General features: G+C 40.1%; 1 protein-coding gene and 3 pseudogenes across 5 annotated transcripts in view; 3 read left to right on the plus strand and 1 right to left on the minus strand.

Annotated features, from left to right (window-relative positions):
* HTR2A (5-hydroxytryptamine receptor 2A) overlaps positions 1-20,415 on the minus strand; it is a 76,203-nt gene that overhangs the window by 22,008 nt on the left and 33,780 nt on the right. The window lies entirely within an intron of this gene.
* On the plus strand, positions 786-1,568 carry LOC308553020 (tetraspanin-7 pseudogene; annotated as a pseudogene). Its single transcript has one exon. The product of its transcript is annotated as a tetraspanin-7 pseudogene (transcript).
* LOC308553542 (zinc finger MYM-type protein 2 pseudogene) lies at positions 5,410-6,327 on the plus strand (annotated as a pseudogene). Its single transcript has one exon. The product of its transcript is annotated as a zinc finger MYM-type protein 2 pseudogene (transcript).
* LOC308553543 (tubulin beta-4B chain pseudogene) lies at positions 9,337-10,572 on the plus strand (annotated as a pseudogene). Its single transcript has one exon. The product of its transcript is annotated as a tubulin beta-4B chain pseudogene (transcript).

Raw genomic sequence — 20,415 nt, forward strand, 5'->3', positions numbered from 1 at the left:
AAGTCCTATGACCAAGGATGGTCTTTTTCAGCTTGGGTTTCAGATGTACTTCCCTCGGACTCAGATCAATGCTGTTGTCACAGAGGTGGGTAAGTTCTTGTTCTGACTGCCTCTGGAAGAGGGAGAGACAGAAAGTTCCTAATTAGCCACACTTGTTTCTAATCAGAGCTAAACTTCTGTATTTCCCTTTTGTCTTAGCCATTGCCTCTTGAGCTGCTAGGGTTCTAGAAGCTTCTTTACAGTTCTACCTTCCATCCCTTTCATCATCTGTCAATCTAGTTGGTCCAGACTGACAAACTTCCCATCAAGTTTAGGGAAGCCTGAGATAAAGAGCCTTGGCTTTTTATTTCTCTCAGGCTGTATTCATAGTGAGTAATACTAAAAAGTTGCTCCTCAGTGGCATTTCATTTATTCCATCTTCTGTAACATTGTTCATATCCTGAAATTTTAGCAATTTCAGGATATGAACTGGAGAGATATTTCTCTAACCTAATTTCTGCTACTGAATGTCCATCTTTGCTAGTTTAAGTATGATCTTAGTTTGAAGAAAGATGAACTGATATCAGGTTAAAAAGCAGCTTTAACCAGAAATTCATCTGGTTTTTATAAAAGGATCATGTATAATTTTTATTTAAATAGCAAAAATAGAGCTTAATGATCATCTAATAAAGCATATTCCTTTTATAGTTGATGAACCAAGGCAGATATTAAATACTTTGTACAAATTTACACTGACAGGTAAAAGATTTGGAAAAAACTCTATTTACAGGCCACTGCCAGAGCTCTGTAGTATGGCATTGAGGAGAATGGAGACCAAGCCTGTGATAACCTGTCTCAAAACCCTCCTCATCATCTACTCCTTCATCTTCTGGATCACTGAGGTGATTCTACTGGCCATTGGAGTATGGGGCAAACTCACTCTGGGCACCTATATCTCCCTCATTGCTGAGAACTCCACAAATGCCCCCTATGTCCTCATTGGAACTGGCACCACTATCGTTGTTTTTGGCCTGTTTGGATGCTTCGCTACATGCCATGGTAGCCCTTGGATGTTGAAACTGTATGCCATGTGTCTGTCCCTTGTGTTCCTGGCTGAGCTCATGGCTGGCATTTCAGGGTTTGTGTTTCGTCATGAGATTAAGGACACCTTCCTGAGGACTTACCTGGATGCCATGCAGAATTACAACAGCAATGATGGGAGCAGCCAGGCAGTGGACCATGTGCAGCACAGCCCGAGCTGTGGTATGTAGAACTACACCAACTGGAACACCAGCTCCTAGTTCCCAGAGCATGGCATCCCCCCCGAGTTGCTGCATGAATGACACGGATTGTAATCCTCAGGATCTACATAAGCTGACAGTGGCCACCACCAAAGTTTGCCAGAAGGGTAAACCAGTTTCATGGAGACCAGTTTCATGGAGACTAGCATGGGAATCATCGTTGGAGTGGCTTTTGGAATCGCACTCTCCCAGCTAATTGGCATGCTGCTGGCCTGCTGGCCGTCCCGGTTCATCACGGCCAATCAGTATGAGATGGTATAAAGAGAAGTCTTTCAAGAATGACGGAATAAGAGACCTTATTTAAAAAGAAACTGCAGCAATCCTTGAAAGACTTCCAAAGAATGTTAGAGCACAGTACATATTATATCTGCCCTGCTCCCCCTAACCTCCTACCCCGCGTGCAACTGACACTCCCACAGTCTCTACCCTTTCAGCCTAAGTCATGTGTATAGTGTCCCATTTTGTGAAGCCCTGTTGTATAGCCAGATTCTCTGCATTTAGTCCTAGTGGACCCCACCAAAGGCTCCTTCATCTCTACTTGGTCCAACTGTAGCTCATCGTAGGTGACTGGTTAATACACCGTCACTGGCCCTCTGGGCCCTGCATGTTTTGGGGAGGCCCCTGTTAACCTTTCATCATGATTGATAAATGCCAGACCCCTTGATGTAGATAAATAGCTATCTATTCTATTTATTTAATTTCCCGTAGTTTGGTTTTCCCTTTACTAAGGCTCTTTCCTACATTTTCCAGGCTGCTTGGGATATGTAAAGAGATACTTGTTCATGAGGAAGAAAAAACATGAGCTTTAGGTGGCCTCCTTGCTCAGTATTATTACATGCCTGGGTATGAATAGGCAGTTTAGTGCACCTATACCTCTTTCTTGAAACCTGTATTACAAAGCTGAATTGTGGTTTCATATGTGGAAATAATATTACTTCTGTTTTTCTCCAATTAATTGCTATTGTGTTATTTTACTTCTTTCTTTGCACTGACATTACAGACATTGAGGACATCATCAAATCAATTAAGAAATGAGTGTGAAGGGGGAACAAATGTCAAAATATTTTGAAAAGATCTTAAAAAATAATGCTTCTAGCATGCCAAGAAGAATGCATTGATATTGTGAACATTTGTGATACATGTATTATTATTTAAAAAAACAACTATATTTACAGATTTCTACCATGTGTCAACTGAACTGAGTTGGTCTGTTGAAAAAATCTGCATATAAGCAGACCCTTGTAGTTCAAACCTGCACTGTTCAAAGGTCAATCGTAGTATTGTCTAGGAGTCAGAAATCATAAAGAATATTTGATAGCCTTCCTAGGTGTGTTTTTTATTTTTTTCTAAAAATCCTTGCTGTAACTGAAACCTGTTTGACTCTAACAGATGTCTGACAATTTCATCCTCACAAGGCACCAATAAGGAAGGAATTATTATCCCATTTTACAGGTGAAGAAAACTGACATTCCATAATTTGCTTCTTTCAATTAGTAAAAAATGAGCTAGGATTCAAACCTAGGACTGATTTGTTTTCTTCCATACTTCACTTTTCTTAGGACCTTGGCCTCATGATCTCTAGTCTATAGGTTCTTTACATCAGTGTTGGCTTTTTCTTTGCTTTCATTTTATAACTAATACTTTTTTGTTTACTTGTAGAGAGCCTTGAGATGCACACATATGGACATTATGTGAGATCTTATACATGGAACGGAGAATGGAAAATAAACATAACCTCCACCCCAAGTTGTGTATTGCCATCCTTATAACTAGACTTCACTCACAGAATCTTTAATAAAAGTATCCTATTCAAGGTCACAAAGAACTCTTTAATAAGGAATAAACAAATATCTAGCTGCCTACTTGGCTTCTCAACTTGGATGTCTTTAATAGGCATCCCTAACCTTACACAGCCACAGTAAAACTCCAGATTGCACCCTGCTCCCCATTTCCCCTACATTCCCTACCCTAGTTAATGGCACTACCATCCACCCAGGTGCACAGCTCAAAAACTTAGGAGTCATTCTTTCCATCATCCTCCCCTTGAAAAAACTCACCAACATTCTATTAATTTTACCTCCTAAATATATGTTATGTCCAAATCTGTCTACCCCTCTTTATCTCCACTGCCATCTCTGTGCTCCAAGTCATTAAGCTGCGTGCCTGGATTATTGCAAGAACTTCTCCACTGGTCTCACTGTTTCCACCCATACCTTTGTACCACCCCACCCCAAATCCCTCAGAAACCCCCCAGTGCACTTAAAATAATGTGCAGACTCTTTACCTTCATTACAAGTCCCCCACGACCCGGCCCCGCCTACTTCCTCCTCCTAGTCTCCTGTCACTCAGTCCTTCTTGATGAATTGCTTGAGCTGCATTGGCTTCTTTCTGATCCTCAACCCCCTAAAAACTGGTTTCCACCTTAGGGCCTTAGGACTTGCTGTTCCCACGGCCAGGAACATGTCCTGCACTTACGTTCCCAAAGCTGACTCCTTTTCATTATTTAGCATCAATTTTAATGCCCTTTCCTCAGTGAGACTTGTCCTGACAACTTCATCTAATAGTCCTTTCTCACACTGCCTGAATCACTCTATATCACATTTCCCAGATTTGTTTTCTCCATAGCATTTGTCACTATATGTACATTTTTTTGTTGGTCTATTTATTTGCTTTTTTTGTTTCCAGGAATCCGAACTCCATAAAATCAGGGTGTTTTCCTAAGATAGTGCCTGGCACATACTAGTATTTAAGTATTAAAGACTAGATAAAGATTTGTGGAATAATAAACAAGCACATTTAGAGGCCTTTGGGTCATAAAAAGAAGAAAACAATTATGACTAAATAACAGAGCTCCCCATTACCTTGGTTATAGGGGTAAAGGGCAAGATTCTTCCCAAATATAGGTCATTTGGGAGACTAAAATTTCTGACAAATTAAGTCTTTGTAGATGATGAAGGTAAAGCTATTAAGTATGAAGGTTTTCAATAGATATTACCCTTTCTCTAATATCCTGCAGTTAATAATAATCCTTTATCTTTACAACCTAAGACATCTTCATGGACATGATGTAGTGATGGTAACGATGATGATGATGATAATAATAAATGATAATAGCAGCAAATACTTGTGTGATGTTTCTTATGTTCCAAGCACTGTCCTAAGTGCTTCATACAAATTAGCTATTTTAATTGTCATAGCAACCCTGTGGGGTAGGTACTATTATGATTTCCATTTGCTGAGGAAAGCCTGGGGTACAGAGAGGTTAAAGAATTTGCCTAAGGTCACACAGTAAGTGTGGAACTAGGGTTTTGAGACATAGTCAGTTTGGCTCCGCAGACTGTGTGCTTCCTTGCTCTGTGGCCTCAGCACAGTTTTAGCTGTCAGGCATGCAGTCTCCAGGGGTTACACTATCTCACTTCAGTAAGCCTGCTGCTTAAGTCACAGCACTCAGGTCTGGTTCCTGGATCCTGCATTGTCAGGTCTGGATCCTCAAATTCATGTGGTATCCTATCAGTGATGTATGTTTATGAGTGTAAGCCTCCTTTCTGTGTTTGTGTATAAGTTTCGCATTTAGAGTCATTGAGATGCTAACCATGGGAAAGCCAGTCATGGCTTCCCAAAGGAGAGATACAAAAATGAATGAGATATGTGTGGGACTTATTCAGGAGCTTAATGTTAAGGAGTAATTATCTACTGTAAGTATTAAATGGGCATCTCAGAGTTTATTTTTAACTTAACATTTTTACACTAACATTAACAATACAGTAACATTTTAAACTTTTTTTTTTAAATTACAATTTCCAGCACAGTGCTGGAAATTTCTGGGTACAGTGCAGCCTCTGGAGGCAACCAGGGAGGCAAGATGGGTGACGGTGGCTTCCAGAGGCAACTCCCGAACCCCCCCCCACACACACACACTTGACAGGGACTAGCCCCCGCGGCGCTGCCCCGGGGGTCAGGGGTGGTTTGCCACTGAGCTTCAGGTCCTGGGGCTGGTCTGGGTTCGTTCATGGCGCCTGGCCCAAGGGCTGCATGCTTGTGGGCGAGGCCGCAGGGCCACGAGCAGTAACCCGGAATGGTGCATCTTTGACAGAAAGCAAAAAGGAAAACATCCTCATTGTTCCTTGGCATGGACACAGGTTCAGTGGGAGGATTAGAACTGACCGATCAGACTCCTGTTTTCTTGGGAGTACGGCCCATGGCAATTAGTCTCACAAATGTTGGAAATTCATTCAGTGGTCCACCTAATCCTTTAGTTTCTAGGTCTAATATATATCAAAACTCATCAGTGGAAGATGATGATGATGTTTTTATGGAACCTGTACAACCTCCCGGCCCTTCTGCACCAGTGGTAGCTAATGAAAGAACCATAACATTTACATCACCCAAAAATGAAGAACTACAAGGAAATGATTCCAAAATTTGTCCTTCCTCAAAGGGACATCATCTTATTGATGATGAAAAGCACACAGAAACAAATCAAGGGCAAGAGAAAAATTCCCCCAATTTTATTGAACCCTGGAGACCTCCTGAGACTGAAAACAGAACCTGTGATGTGGATTTCTCCACTTCCAGTTTTTCAAGAAGGTAAATGCAGGGATGGGTGGTAGTGCTATCACCACAGAACAACTCTGAAATTCAGATTGCTAATGTTACAGCCCTAGAAACACGTGTAGGCTCTGAGAACGATGGCCAACTAGAAAATACTGATGGGCAAGATATGAATCTAATGATTACACATGTAACATCACTGCGGAAAATCAACTTGGGAGATGTCTCCGATGGACTGCAGTCAAGTAATTTTGGTGTTAATATATAAACATACAGCCCATCTTTAACTTCACAGACCAAGACTGGAGTAGGACCTGTTAACCCAACAGCAGCCCACTGTCCAGTTAAAGTCACCTGTGCAAACTGCAAAAAAACCTTTGCAAAAGGGAGAGATAGCTTATCAGTGAAAAAAATCTGCTCATCTCTTTTGGTCTATGACCTACGTTCCCCTCTTCTCTCACAAGCCTGCTCCAAAGAAACTCTGGGTAATGTGTAAAAAGTAAGGCTTACTTTTCAACATAATTATTCCATATGGTTGAATATTGGTGGTATAAATTTTAGGAAAACTGTTAGAGTCTTAGAGATGAATTACTGTGTTTTAAAAATTGGTAAGCAAGTTCACTGAATCTTAAAACTAAGCTGAAATTTGTAACAGCTTTGGAGGGTTCTCTATCAAGCCCAGGTGGCTTTTGATGAAAAGGCTTTCTATTTGAATAGGCTTTGGGGTTGACCTTATAATTAATTTTGTCTGTAGTCTCCATTGAATATGTAAAAATACATATGTATTTACATTTTAAAAATTACAATTTCCTCCACTATTTCTTATGTTTATTCTCTTTCCATGAGTTCCAGCTGATTGGTGTCCTGCACCTGTGCTGATGTATATTTTTCTTCCAACTGAATCTTTAGATGATTTCATGAGTGGGGTGGGGAAGAAACCCTCTGAAAATGAAAGCAAAAGTTTATGTTCTTGTGATTATAAAAATATTTCAGGAGAAAGGTTATTCCCCAATACTCAGTAACACAAAAACTATTTGGGACCACTGAACCTGAATGTACAAAGGCTATGCTTATGTGTGTCTCAGTAAAATCATAGCTTCAGATTTTCATTTCTCATGGATACTACTTCTCTGAGAATATGGAAATAATTTATACTTTTAAAGGCATTAAGAAACAAAAGTCAGAGTCAAAAATCTAATGAGTCAGATATTTTTAAGAAAATTAAAAAGATAAGCACCTTGATGAACTATACATACAGGTTAACAAACACACACACACACACACATACCCCATAAAACATATTAACTTTAGTATTGCGGGGAGAAGTTAATTTGCCAGGTTACATACATGTTAAAAGTGAAGCAGTTATTAGAATAAGTAAAACCAAAATAATACTTTCACATACAATACCTATATGGTGAAAATAGGAACTTCTGAAAAATTTCTTCAGTTCCCCACTTCACTTTATAAGGAAAGGATGGTTTTAGAGTAACTGGGAGCGAGTCCCTGCTTCTAACAATTTGGGCATGTGGGGTAGTTACAGATGGAGCTAAATAAGCTGTGAACTTTCAGATGACATACTCACCCTTTAAAAGCTTTTTGTAACAATGACACTGTTTAATCAACTCCAGTCCACTAAATATTTGATCCTGATGCATTTTGTGGTAGTCAGAATAATGATCCCCAAGCCCCAAATATCCACATCTAACTCCTAGAGCCTGATTATGTTTTGTTACACAGCAAAGAGGAATTAAAGTTGAAGATGGACTTGAGGATGCTAAATCCACTGACTTTCAAATAGGGCCAAGATCCAGGATTATCCAGGTGGTCCCAATGTAATCACAAAGGTCCTTAAAAGTGGAAGAGGAAAGCAGAAGACTTAGATCAGAGTGATGAGTCTTTGAAGATGGTGGAAGGAGGCCTCCAGAAGCTGGAAAGGGCAAGACAATGCTTTCTCTTCTAGAGCCTCCAGAAGGAATGCAGCCCTGCTCATACCTTGGCTTCGCCCAGTGAGGCACATTTTGGACTTCTAAAACTGTAAGTAATAAGTTTGTGGTTTTTAAACAAAACAAAAGTGTTTACATTTGCAGTGATTGTTACAGTAGCAACAGGAAATGAATACATGTAGCCAAAACTTGTCCCTCCTCTGATACTTGGGTGTTGGTGTAGGTATGCACACCCACGGAGGTGGTCAGAGAGCAGCTCTCTAGACTGTGATGTGTGCTTGCTTATGCAGAGCATTTCCCTGCTCCCACTGTTCTAATTGCATTGCCATCATCCCTGTGCATTTGAAGTGACATTCACCCACAAGAATTCTTCAAAGGGACAAGCTTGATGAGTTTTGATGCCATTCAAACTCATGTGTTAACTTTTAAACCTTTCTGTGAGCAAAATAATTGTTTCATAATATGAAAAGCAGCATTGCATGTCACCTTTATTTATGCAGCTTAAATGCTATTCACAGCTGTGGCCAAGTGCGGTGAAATAAGCACTAGACTGGGAGATATAAGCCCTGGGTTCTTTCCTGGGTCCTTCTTCCTCATATGAGCTATGGATCTGAAGAACTTCTGTTCTCCCATAAAAACTTTATAATAATTTTGTCAAGTTCTTTAAAATAATGTTGACATTTGAATTCAAACTGTGTTAGAACTATGAATTAATTTTGGGGGAAATTAATATCTTAATTCTATAACTTACAATGTTAAATTATCCAAATGTGAATATTATCTTTTTAAATTAGTTAAGCCTTCTTTTATGTCCTACAATAGTTTTAAGGTGTTTTTTCCCCCCATAAAGGTCTTGGGAATTCTAATGTTAATTTATCATTTTGTATATAGTGTGACTGTCTGTGTCAATCTGATTTTTATTTCCTTTATATGGTGCATTACTTCTGAATTGTTAGGTAAACGTTGGTCTGCTTGCTTTATTTCTTTTATAGAGATCTGCTTCTCATGTACCTAGGTATTTTTCCTATGAGTTTATGTTCCCCTGGGCATATAAGCTACTAGAATGATTCTGAACAACAGGAGGAGGAACTACAGCTTATGTCGATGCCTGTGTCCCTGCAGGTGGTTCCGGTTGGAGAGGAGGATGAGCCTTAGGGCAAAAGAACTCTAACAGTAAAATTCGGGCTTAACGATTCTTCATTAGCTCACTGGCCTGGGCCACTGCTCTAGTTCACAATCCCCTGCCCCTTGGGCTGGGAGGAGCAGGAGGAAAGAGCTTAGATGCCAGCTGGCAACTCCCTTCCCTTGCCAGGTGCTCTTACTCGGTGATTCTCAGCCTTGGTAGCACACTGGAACCACCTGGGAGCTTTAAAAGTACTGATACCTGGAGCATCTGTGTGTCTGCCCCTTGGCTCCCCCTTGTGTTTTTCTGCCTGCACCACCAAGGCTATGAGCGAGATTGTGCACCTGCAAACCAGCCTGTGTGGCAACCAGGTCAGCACTAAGTTCTGAGAGGTGATAAGTGGTGAGCATGGCATCAACTTTATGGGCACTTAACCATGGGGACAGCCACCTGCAACTGGAATAGATCAATGTACTACAATGAGGCCACTGGTGGCAAGTACGTGCCCCACACCATGCTCATGGGCCTGGAGCCATGCACCATGGACTCCATGTGCTTGGGGCCCCTCCATCAGATTGTCAGGCTGAACAACTTTGTCTTTAGTCAGAAGGGTGCTGGGAGCAACTGGGCCAATGAGCACTACATGGATGGTGTGGAGCTGGTCCACTTGGTGCTGGGTGTCATGAGGAAGGAGGCTGAGAGCTATGAATACCTACAGAGACTATGGCTGACCCACTCCCTGGGTTGGGGGCCTGGGTCTGGGATGGGTACCCTCTTCATCAGCAAGATCAGAGGAGAACCTGGGCAGGATCATGAACACCTTCAGGGTGGTGCCCTCACCCAAGGTGTTGGACGCCATGGTACAGTCCTACAATGCCACCCTCAGGGTCCACCAACTGCTAGAAAACACAGAGGAAGACTATTGTATGGATAACAAGGCCTATGATACCTGCTTCAGAACCCTAAAGCTGGCCACACCCACCTACGGTGATCTGAACCACCAGGTGTCCAACACCAGGAGCGGGATCGCCACCTGCCTGTGATTTCCTGGACTGCTCAATGCTGATCTTCAAAAGATGGATGTCAACACGGTGCCCTTCCCCTGCCTGTGCTTCTTCATGCCCAGCTTTGCCCTCATGACCATCCAGGGCAGCCAGCAGTACCAGGCCCTGATGGTGCCCAGGCTCACCCAGCAGATGTTTTACACCAAGAACATGATGGCTGCCTGTGACCCTCATCATGGCTGCTATCTGCCATGGTCACTGTTTTCAGAGGCCACATGTCCATGAGGGAGGTGAATGAGAAGATGCTTACTGTCCAGAACAAGAACAGCAGCTTTTGGTTGATAGATCCCCAATAATGTGAAAATGGCTGTCTGTGACATCCCACCCCGGGGGCTAAAAATGTTGCTACTTTGATCTGCAATAGCAGGCCATCCAGGAGCTGTTCAAGTGTATCTCCTAGCAGTTCATGGCCATGTTCTGGCACAAGGCCTTCTGCACTGGTACATGGGCAAAGGCAGATGGAATTCATGGAGGCTGAGAGCAACATGAACTACCTAGTGTCTGAGTACCAGCAGGACCAAGATGCCACAGCCAAGAAGGAGGGCAAGTTTGAGGAGGAGGCCAAGGAGGAGGTGGCCTCGAGCTGTCTGGTACCTGGGAAAGCGTGAAAGCTGTGAGAACTCTTGATTCACTTACAATCTGTCCTCTGATAGCCATGTCTCACTGTGTGAATTTGCTCTTCTTCCTGTCTTGATATCACATGCTATACAGACACCACCATTAAAGCATTTATTTTTCACTATGAAAAAAATACACCTGGATTAAACCCAGAGTCTGACTATGAGCCCCAGGTGAGGCCTAGGGTATAAGGATGATTTAAAACCTCACAACTGACTCTAAGGATGAGATCTGCTGTCCTACCCCTATCCCGAAGCTACCACACAGGCTGGAGAAGGTGCTGGGCCAAGCTTTCTGCTTCTCTGCTTTGATTGGCCACCAGGCAGGCAGGCCTCTACTCAGGCAGTGTGGAGACTCTAACAGGGAATCAACTACCCTGTCTCAGCACTACCCCTGGCTCTTGGCACTCTTCCCTTCTGGGCTACATGTGTCTTCAACATGTGGGCCTGGTTGCCTTCTGTTTTCCTACAGGTTTTTCTTAGCTTTTATGCTAGTTGTCAGATTCACCAATGTCCTTCTTACTTCTGTGAGGTTTAGAAGAACTAGATTCTAGTTCTGGTGAACTTGCCTTTTTAACAGGACCTGGTCCCTCCTTACTTTTTAGCCTGGATGTCTAAAGGGAGGACTGGTCTGAGCAAATAAGTCAGAAGGGGCACTGGTTTTTGGTACCATGTGTATTTTACTTAGGATCATTATAAAATTGTAGGGGTATCAGAAGGCCCTGGAGAAAGAATGTAAAGTCGAGGATTTGATTCTTAGCTAACAAAACTAGGTTTATCCTTCACAGGACTGTTGTGTTGATTAAATGAAATAAAATGGTCTTTTGGGAGATGCCCATAGATGGTAGTCTAATTTGCATTCTTTCAGTGTGAATAGGACAGAAGTGTTAATTGATAGGAGGATCAGCCATATGAGAATACCAGAAACATCTAGTGGGCAGTGTTACAAATACCATAGGCATGGGTGTTCCTCAGTAACCATGAGCCACACTCTGGTGTTCCCTTCTCTGGTAGGATTGCTTATTAGACTTTGTTATAATTTAGTTTATTTGGAAAGCAGTCTAATGATTCCTCAAAAAATTAAGAATAGAGCTACCATACAACCCAGCAATCCTTCTCCTGGGTATATACCTGAAAAACTCAGACACGTATTCGCAAAGACATATGCACCCCTGTGTTCACTGCAGCATTATTCATGGTGGCCAAGACATGCAAACAGCCAAAGTGTCCTGCAATAGAGGACTCGATAAAGAAGCTGTGGTGCATGTACACAGTGGAATACTACTTGGCCATAAGAAAGGATGAAACACTGCCATTTGCAACGACATGGATGGACCTTGAGAATATTATGCTTAAGTGAAACATATCAGGCAGAAAAAGCTAAGAACCATATGATTTCACTCATACATGGGATATAAAACTGAAACTTGTGGATACAAACAGCAGTGTGGTGGTTGTCAGAGGGAAGAGGGTGGGGGTGAAAGGGGTCTTAATATATGGTGGCGGGAGAATATATGACTTTGGGTGGTGGGCACACAGAAATATACAGATCTTGTAACATAGAAACCCACACCTGAAACCTATATGTTCATATTAACTATTCTCACCTCAATAAATTTAATAAAGTGTTTTAAAAAAATTCAGTTTATAATTTATTAGATTTGTTCACTTTTATGCTATACATAACAAAGCTTATGCAATTTACTTCATTTCAGGCTTAAACTGACTCAAGGTTGAAGCTGTTGAAACTGACTTTTAATGTCAGGATGTCTAATAGTTATTTTTGAACTTATATTAGAATAAAATGTCACTATTTCAGGTCTGGCCCTGACTTCAACTTTTTCCAGGCTGAAATTTTGCCCTGGGATTTTAAGATCTACATGACAAAGAACAAAAGTGAACAAAGATTCCTAGGCACAGGGATGTGATAATATAATTAACATTATAATAACACTTGAGGCAGCAACAGATTAGCTAGCACCTTTGGCCAGAAGATCAAGATTCCTCCCCTTATGAGTTGAAGAGCATCTCACCGACTGATGTCCTGATTTCCAGTACCTGTGAATATGACCTTTATGGAAATAGGGCCTTTGTACATAATCAAATTAAAATAAGGTATTAGGATGAGCCCTAATCTAGTATGACTGGTGACGGTATAGAAAGGGGAAATTAGGACACAGACAAATAAGCACACAGGGATAACACTTTGTGAAGACAAAGGTAGAGATCAGGTAATGCATCTGCAAGCCAAGGAATGGAAAAGATTGTCAGCAAACCACCAGAAGCTAGGAGAGGCCTGGAACAAATGGTTTCTCACCGCCCTCAGAAGAAACCAACCCTGCTGATGCCTTCGTTTTAGAATTATACACTAGAACTGAGACAATAAATTTCTGTTGTTTGAGTTGCCCAGTTTGTGGCATGCTGCTATGGCAGCCCTAGGAAACTAATATACCCCTTTTCCCTCACTCTGCCTCCCAGGAGAAGTAGGTGGCTATGGATTGGTCAAATTCAAGGACACTCATTGAATTATTAGGTTGAAACATGTGAAAGACTGATCTTTAACCATTTTGACTTTCAGAAGGGCAGTTTCACATGATCAAACCTAACTTTTTTTACTTCTTCCTTGTCTGGAATGGAAAGGTGCTCCCAGATGGGAGATACCCTGGCCACTTTTTTTTTTTTTTTTTTTTTGCTTTCCCTTATGCTTTTGGGATTGTTCTTCTCTCATCTATGTAGGTAGGTAAAATGTAACTGGGGACAGCACTCCAAAGCTTTCCCTCCCTAAAATGGCTGGAGGCAGGTGGGGTAAGCAGGTGGGGCTCTGAAAGGCCTATGAAAATTTAAAAACCTGGGAAGAATGATCCAAGATACAAACATGCAACCTCCAATGATACTTATCTTAAGTATCTATAAAATACAACATTATGTCAACTAGCCAGATCAGCTCTGATAGTTATATATTAATATGCCATGTTAAATATAATTTTCATATTTAAGATAATGTGGGTGGATACTTTAAAGGTAAGAGTTACCCAAGGTCTTAAACAGCTGTGGGCATTGGGGCAAATAGTCTCTCCTCTGGCTACCACTATCTTGTACATATACCTTCTTCCTTGCTGGTGTATTTCCTGACATCCAAGATGATAAGATTAGAGACTCAGTGAGGATTTAGGACAAAAGGGGTAGAATAAAGCAATCCTTTGTCCTGATTCATTTCTAGTTACACGTTTCTCTTGAAAAACTGACAGCATTTTCGACAGTAGGTTAAGAGCATGATTCAGGCATCTGAGTCCTTGCCAATACTATTTTTCTCCTTTTGTAAGAGTACTCAATTAACTTGAATATTTTTTCTCTATGAAGGTTCTTCATTAAAATAAAGCAACGTATCAATCCCTCATGGCTTTATAATCAAACTAATATTCAGTTTAGAAAAAGCTTGAAATGTAAATACTTAGGTACAACTTTCTGTCTTTCCAGTGAATTTTCTATATACCTAATTAGTTAACCTCTTTTTTTCAAACCAAGACAAGAAGTAGAAACGTAAGGAAATGTTACTTCATTCACTATGATATAAGCTTATGAAACTTAAGAGGTAAAAAATACAGCAGGGTTTTGAATAAGAATATGAGTCTTCTAAATGGATGTGTGGCTTGGTTATCCCTCCACTTTAAGGGATATGTGCCTTTTAAATGGATACAAGTCTTGGATATACCCTAAAGTTTGTGAAAGGGAGTGAGCTTGTCCTCCCCCAGCAGGCTTCTTCAACTCTTAGTAACAAAATACTAGGGAGGGTAAAGTGGCCCCTAACTGTAATCTAGTATGGTGATTCTTATGTGTAAACTCTCAAAGTACATTCATCCTGGGATCACAGTTTCTTGTTAAAACACTTTTAACTGAGGTTAAAATGATATCACTGTCTCATTACTTTTTCATCCATTCAGCGAATATGTTTTGAATGTTACTAAGAGTCAGGCGTGATGCTAAGCACCAAGGAAACAACCTTGACCAAAACAACCACAGTCTCCGGCAGCATGAAGTTTATAGTTCAGTAGGAGACATTAATAAGTCATGGTAATAAATCAAGAATGGCAGCAGTTTTAGGGTGCTATGAGGAGCAGTGTGGAGGACACTTGACTTGGATTTGAGGATGAATCAAAAAAGCTTTCTGTAGAAAATGATCCTAAGCTGAGACCTCAAAACCAAGAAGGGCTTATCTAGAAAAATTGGATAAATTACCTAGAGGCAAGAAAGCACAGCACATAAAAATAACTGAAAGTAATTCAATATGAGGTAAGGATCCTCCAGAAAGATGAGTCTGGAGAGGTTATGCAAGAGCCACATCTTGAAGACCCTTCTGAGACATTTGGAGATGTTTTAACTTTATCCTGAGGGGAATGGCAGCCATTAAATGACATTAGGCAGTGAATGGAAATAATCAAATGAATAGCCTGGTAGTTTGGAAAATGGATTAAAAGGAAACTAGACCAGTAAAAAACTAGACCAGTAAAGAGGCTGATGCAGTAAGTGAGAAGTGACAGACATCAGTGGGAGTGGGGACAGAGAAAAGTGGGAAGGATTTATGGTAAGTGCTAAGAATTGGCAGAACTTAGTGATTGGATGTGGGTTCAAGGGAGAAGATGACTAAATGTTTTTAGCTTTGTAGAGCCATGGAATTTGAGAACTCAGAGAGTGGACAAGTTTTAGGGAGAAAGTAATGAGTCAGTTTGGGACACATTGATCTGGAGGTACTTAGTGCATATCCAAATGGACCTCCTTGGTAAACAGATGTGTGAGTCTGGACAAGAAAGGTGCTAGGGATTCCTCCAGAATGAGGTCTTCAGAAAGCCATTGCAGGAGGACTCCAGGAACAAGTGAGTACTGAGCTGACTCCTGAAGGATAAATAATCATGGTCAGGTGATGAAGAGAGGGAAGATGCTCCAGAAAGCAGGAGATTGTTGGTGAAAGAGCAGAAAACAATGAAGAAATATAGGGGTTGAGATGAAGAAAGAGGGCAGGGAATAATTTTTAATGGGCCTTGCATGGCATGTTTTATGCATAGGAAGTAGGAAGAAGATTCTGAGAGAGAAGGAAGATGGTAAGAATGATGCTAAGGGTTCCAGCTTGGCTGATGGTGTGCCACTTGACAGACGGGCAACACCAGGTGGGTGATGGCAAGGAGTAGCTCTGAGAAAAGCAAGATAGATGGGCCATAAATCTTGGTTTTTTATTTTACTAAAAAAATCATGAGTTATAAAAGATGGGAATTTATTTTCACTATAAGAAACAGCAATATTAATTACTTTCATTTGTAGTAAAGAATTTGTGGTGATGTCACTTTACTTTTTTCTATCAATATTAAGGTAGAGGAATTATTATACTCTAAAACTTTGTCTTCTAAAGGGATGGCAATACTCAACATGTGGGGGGAAAATACAAAACTACTGTAACTTGGTATTTGCAGAGCATGTTTCTTTTCCAAATCACATGCAGACCTCTGCAACAAAAGGTTTTTAAATAATTTGTCCAAAGTCTCAGATGTTATGATTGCGGATGCTTGCTTCTGATTTTTCAAGTTTCAGCTGAAATAAAAATGGTCAAAAAACCTTCCCTGAGCACTTTCTCTAAATAGTTCCCCTTATTACTATCATGGTACCATGTCCTGTTCATTCACAGTACTTCTATCAGCTTCAAGTTATATTTTTGTTTGTTTACATATTTGCCTTTCTCTCTCACTATACTTAAGGTCTTTGGTCGGTGTCTGTGTTGTACTGGTTGGTAAACTGGCTATCACCTCTGGCTAGACTTCTAATCTGAGACTAGAACCCACTTTATGTTGCTATATAGTACACGGAAATCTCCATAATAATTGGATTGATCTAAGAAGAGAGCATATGTTACCCAAAGGTAACATAAATTAAAACCAAACCATACTGCCAGATATGGTAAATGGGTAGGTGCATCTGTGTGTGTGGGTTTGTGCTGGGGTCTGGGATAGAGAGGTTTGTGGCAAGGGAGGATTGCAGAGCAATCACCTGTGTTTTCTTTTGGATAAAAGAGTGTTAATTGCTTTCAAAGAAAGAGGAGAGCTTTACTGAAAGAAGTCAAACTTAAACTATGTTGATTGTGTGAGTACATTAAGTGCAGAGGTCTTTAGTGAACCTTCCTCTAGAAGTTGGCTTAATTGGATTCTGACTGGGCAGAATGAATTCTTAATCAGAACATATTTTATTTGCTTAAAATGAATCTTATAGTTACCCCCTATTTATCAGCTAAGTGGTCATTAACAGCTATCAGTGGCTGACCTTGACATTCCATTGCTTGAAATAATGAAGTCTGATGGGTTAACATTATTAACATTTGCTAATGGTTTTGCACTTGTAGAGCATGAGACCATAGTGAAATAGAGCTGCTTACTAAGGCAGTTTGACCACAGGGAGAAGGTGAGGAAAGAAGTAATGAGAAGTATGGGGAGCTTGATGAAAAATGGATAGCTTCTAGAAACAATTTCTACAAATAAATGCAAATTCAGATATATATCCTTTAACCATTATATTGAAAATGTTGATTACTTAAAATTAGACTCACTGAATGTTTTTATTGTAGGTAGGAATGGAAAGTTCAGTAGGAAAATATGAATTTATTCTCTTAAAAGGCCCTCGTTATTTCAGAACAGCTGGTAGAAAACTGAACTGAATGATAAAGAAAGCAACCAGGTTCAGCAGAAAATGGAAGAGAAAAGCTTAGAAGGGAGAAAAGGTTAATAAACAAGACAGACTCCTATTGAGTGGTAGCATTTCTGAAATTTTGGTTGATGTACAAAGGATGTGATTTTATCTTATTTTCTCCTAAGCAGCTTCCTTCTCACTGATATACTTTTAGATATAAAACTTTTCCACTTTTCCTTTCCTTATCTCCAAAATGATTCTTAAATTTCCAGTACCTCCAGACACGACCCAATGACAAGAAATACAACACAGCTCCTCTCCAACAGAATCGGCTATGGGCAAAGGAGTAAACTTGCTTCTATAATATAGCTTGGGAGACATAGGAAAGGTTTGTTGTCAAATTCTCTCACCTTCCTGAAATTTTCCCATCACAGATTCATTTTCTTGTATCTTTCAAGCATCTTGATCTTTCTGGTGTTCTCTGCTTAAAATGCACACATTTATGGAAGAGGTAATAACCTAGAACCCACTAGCTCTTATCAGTCCTGTAGACACTAAAATGGGTAGAATGAAAGCTAAATCAAGGAGAGGCAGAAAACCTGAATAGGCCAATAACTAATGAAATTGAAGCAGTAATAAAAAAACTCCCAGCAAACAAAAGTCCTGGAACAGAAGGATTTACAGATGAGTTTTACTAAATACCCTCCTCAAACTATTTTTAAAAATCCAAGAGGAGGGAAAACTCCCAAACTCTTTATGAGGCCAGCATCATCCTAATCCCAAAACCAGATAAAGACACTACAAAGGAAAAAATTACAGGTCAATATCCCTGATGAACATAGATGCTAAAATCCTCACTAAAATACTAGCAAACCAGTTCCAGCAATACATTAAAAAGATCATACACCACGACCAAGGCGGATTTATTCTGGGGATGCAAGGCTGGTATAACATCTGCAAATCAATAAATGTGATACATCACATAAACAAAATGAAGGAAAAAGATCATATGATCATATCAATAGATGCAGAAAAAGCATTTGACAAAATCCAGCACCCATTTTTGATAAAAACTCTCAGCAGAGTGGGAATAGAGAGATCATACCTCAACATAATAAATGCCATATATGACAAACCTACAGCCAACATCATACTCAATGGGTAAAAACTAAAAGCATTTTCCTTAAAACAGGAACAAGACAGGGATGTCCACTTTCACCACTCTTATTCAACATAGTACTGGAAGTCCTTGTGACAGTCATAAGACAGGAAGAACACATAAAAGGTATCCAAATTGGAAAGGATGAAGTAAAACTGTCATTATTTGCAGATAACATGATATTGTACATAGAAAATCCTAAAGACTCCATCAAAGTACTACTAGATTTGATAAATTAATTTGGCAAGGTAGCTGGATACAAAATCAACATCCGGAAATCAATGGCATTTTTATACACCAACAATGAACTTTCAGAGAGAAACTAAAAAAACAATACCATTTACCATTGCAACTAAAAGAATAAGATACCTAGGAATAAGCTTTACCAAGGATGTAAAAGACCTGTACTCGGAAAACTATGGGACACTGAAAAAAGAAATAGAGGAAGATATAAACAAGTGGAAGAAGATACCATGCTCATGGACTAGAAGAATTAATATCATTAAAATGTCCATACCACCCAAAGCAATTTATAAATTCAATGCAATTCCTATTAAAATACCAACAGTATATTTCAAAGATCTAGAACAAACATTTCAAAAATTTATATGCAACCAAATAAGACCCTGAATAGCTGCAGCCATCATGAGAAAAAGGAACAGAGTGGGAGGGATCACTTTAGCAGACATCAAACTGTACTACAAGCCACTGTAATCAAAACAGCCTGGTATTGGTACAACAACAGACATATAGATCAATGGAACAGAACAGAGACCCCAGAAATAGACCCCTGCCATTATGGTCAGTTAATATTTGACAAAGGAGGCAAGAGCATACAATGGAGTAAAGACAGTCTCTTCAATAAGTGGTGGTGGGAAAATTGGACAGATACATGCAAAAAAATGAAACTAGACCGCCAACATTCACCATACACAAAAAATAAACTCAAAATGGAGAAAAGACTTAAATGTAAGTCACAAAACCATAAAAATCGTGGAGGAAAACATAGGCAGTAAAGTCACAGAAATCCCACATAGTGGAATTTTCACCGATACCTCTCCTAGGGCAAGAGAAACAAAAGAAAAAATAAACATATGGGACTACATCAAACTAAAAAGCTTCTGCACAGCAAAAGAAATCAACCTCAAAATACTAAGGAACACCACGGTCTGGGAAAACATATCTGCCAAGGATGAATCTGATAAGGGGCTAATTTCCAAAGTGTACAAAGAACTCATACTACTCAGCAAGAGGAAGACAATCCAATTAAAAAATGGGCAAAGGACCCGAATAGACACTTCTCCAAAGAGGTCATACAGATGGCCAAGAGACATATGAAAAAATGCTCAACGTCGATAATCATCAGAGAGATGCAAATTAAAACCACAATGAGGTATCACTTCACACCTGTGAGAATGGCTACCATTAACAAATCAACAAACGACATGTGCTGGTGAGGATGTGGAGAAAGGGGAACCTTAGTACACTGCTGGTGGGAATGCAGGCTGGTGCAGCCACTATGAAAAACAGTATGGAGGTTCCTCAAATAATTAAAAATGGAGCTGCCTTTTGACCCAGTGATCCCACTTCTATGAATCTATCCTAAGAATCCTGAAACACTAATCAGAAAGAATATATGCACCCCTATGTTCATAGCAGCACAGTTTACAATAGCTAAGATCTGGAAATATCCCAAATGCCCATCAGTAGATGAGTAGATAAAAAAGATGTGGGACATATACACCATGGAATACTATGCAGCTATAAAGAAGAAGAATCTTTTACCCTTTGGGACAGTATGAAAGGACCTGGAGAATATTATGCTAAGCAAAATGAGCCAGGCAGAGAAAGACAAATATCACATGATCTCACTTATATGTGGAATCTAACGTACTTACGAAACTGATGAACAGAATAGATTCAATGATATGGAAACATGGATCAGACTGACGAATCTCAGAGGGATGGAGGAGGGTGGGTGGGTGGAGGGGGAGGGATTAACCAAAGAA

This window comes from Miniopterus schreibersii, assembly GCF_964146895.1.
Source record: "Miniopterus schreibersii genome assembly, chromosome: 2".
NCBI classification, from domain to species: domain Eukaryota; kingdom Metazoa; phylum Chordata; class Mammalia; order Chiroptera; family Miniopteridae; genus Miniopterus; species Miniopterus schreibersii.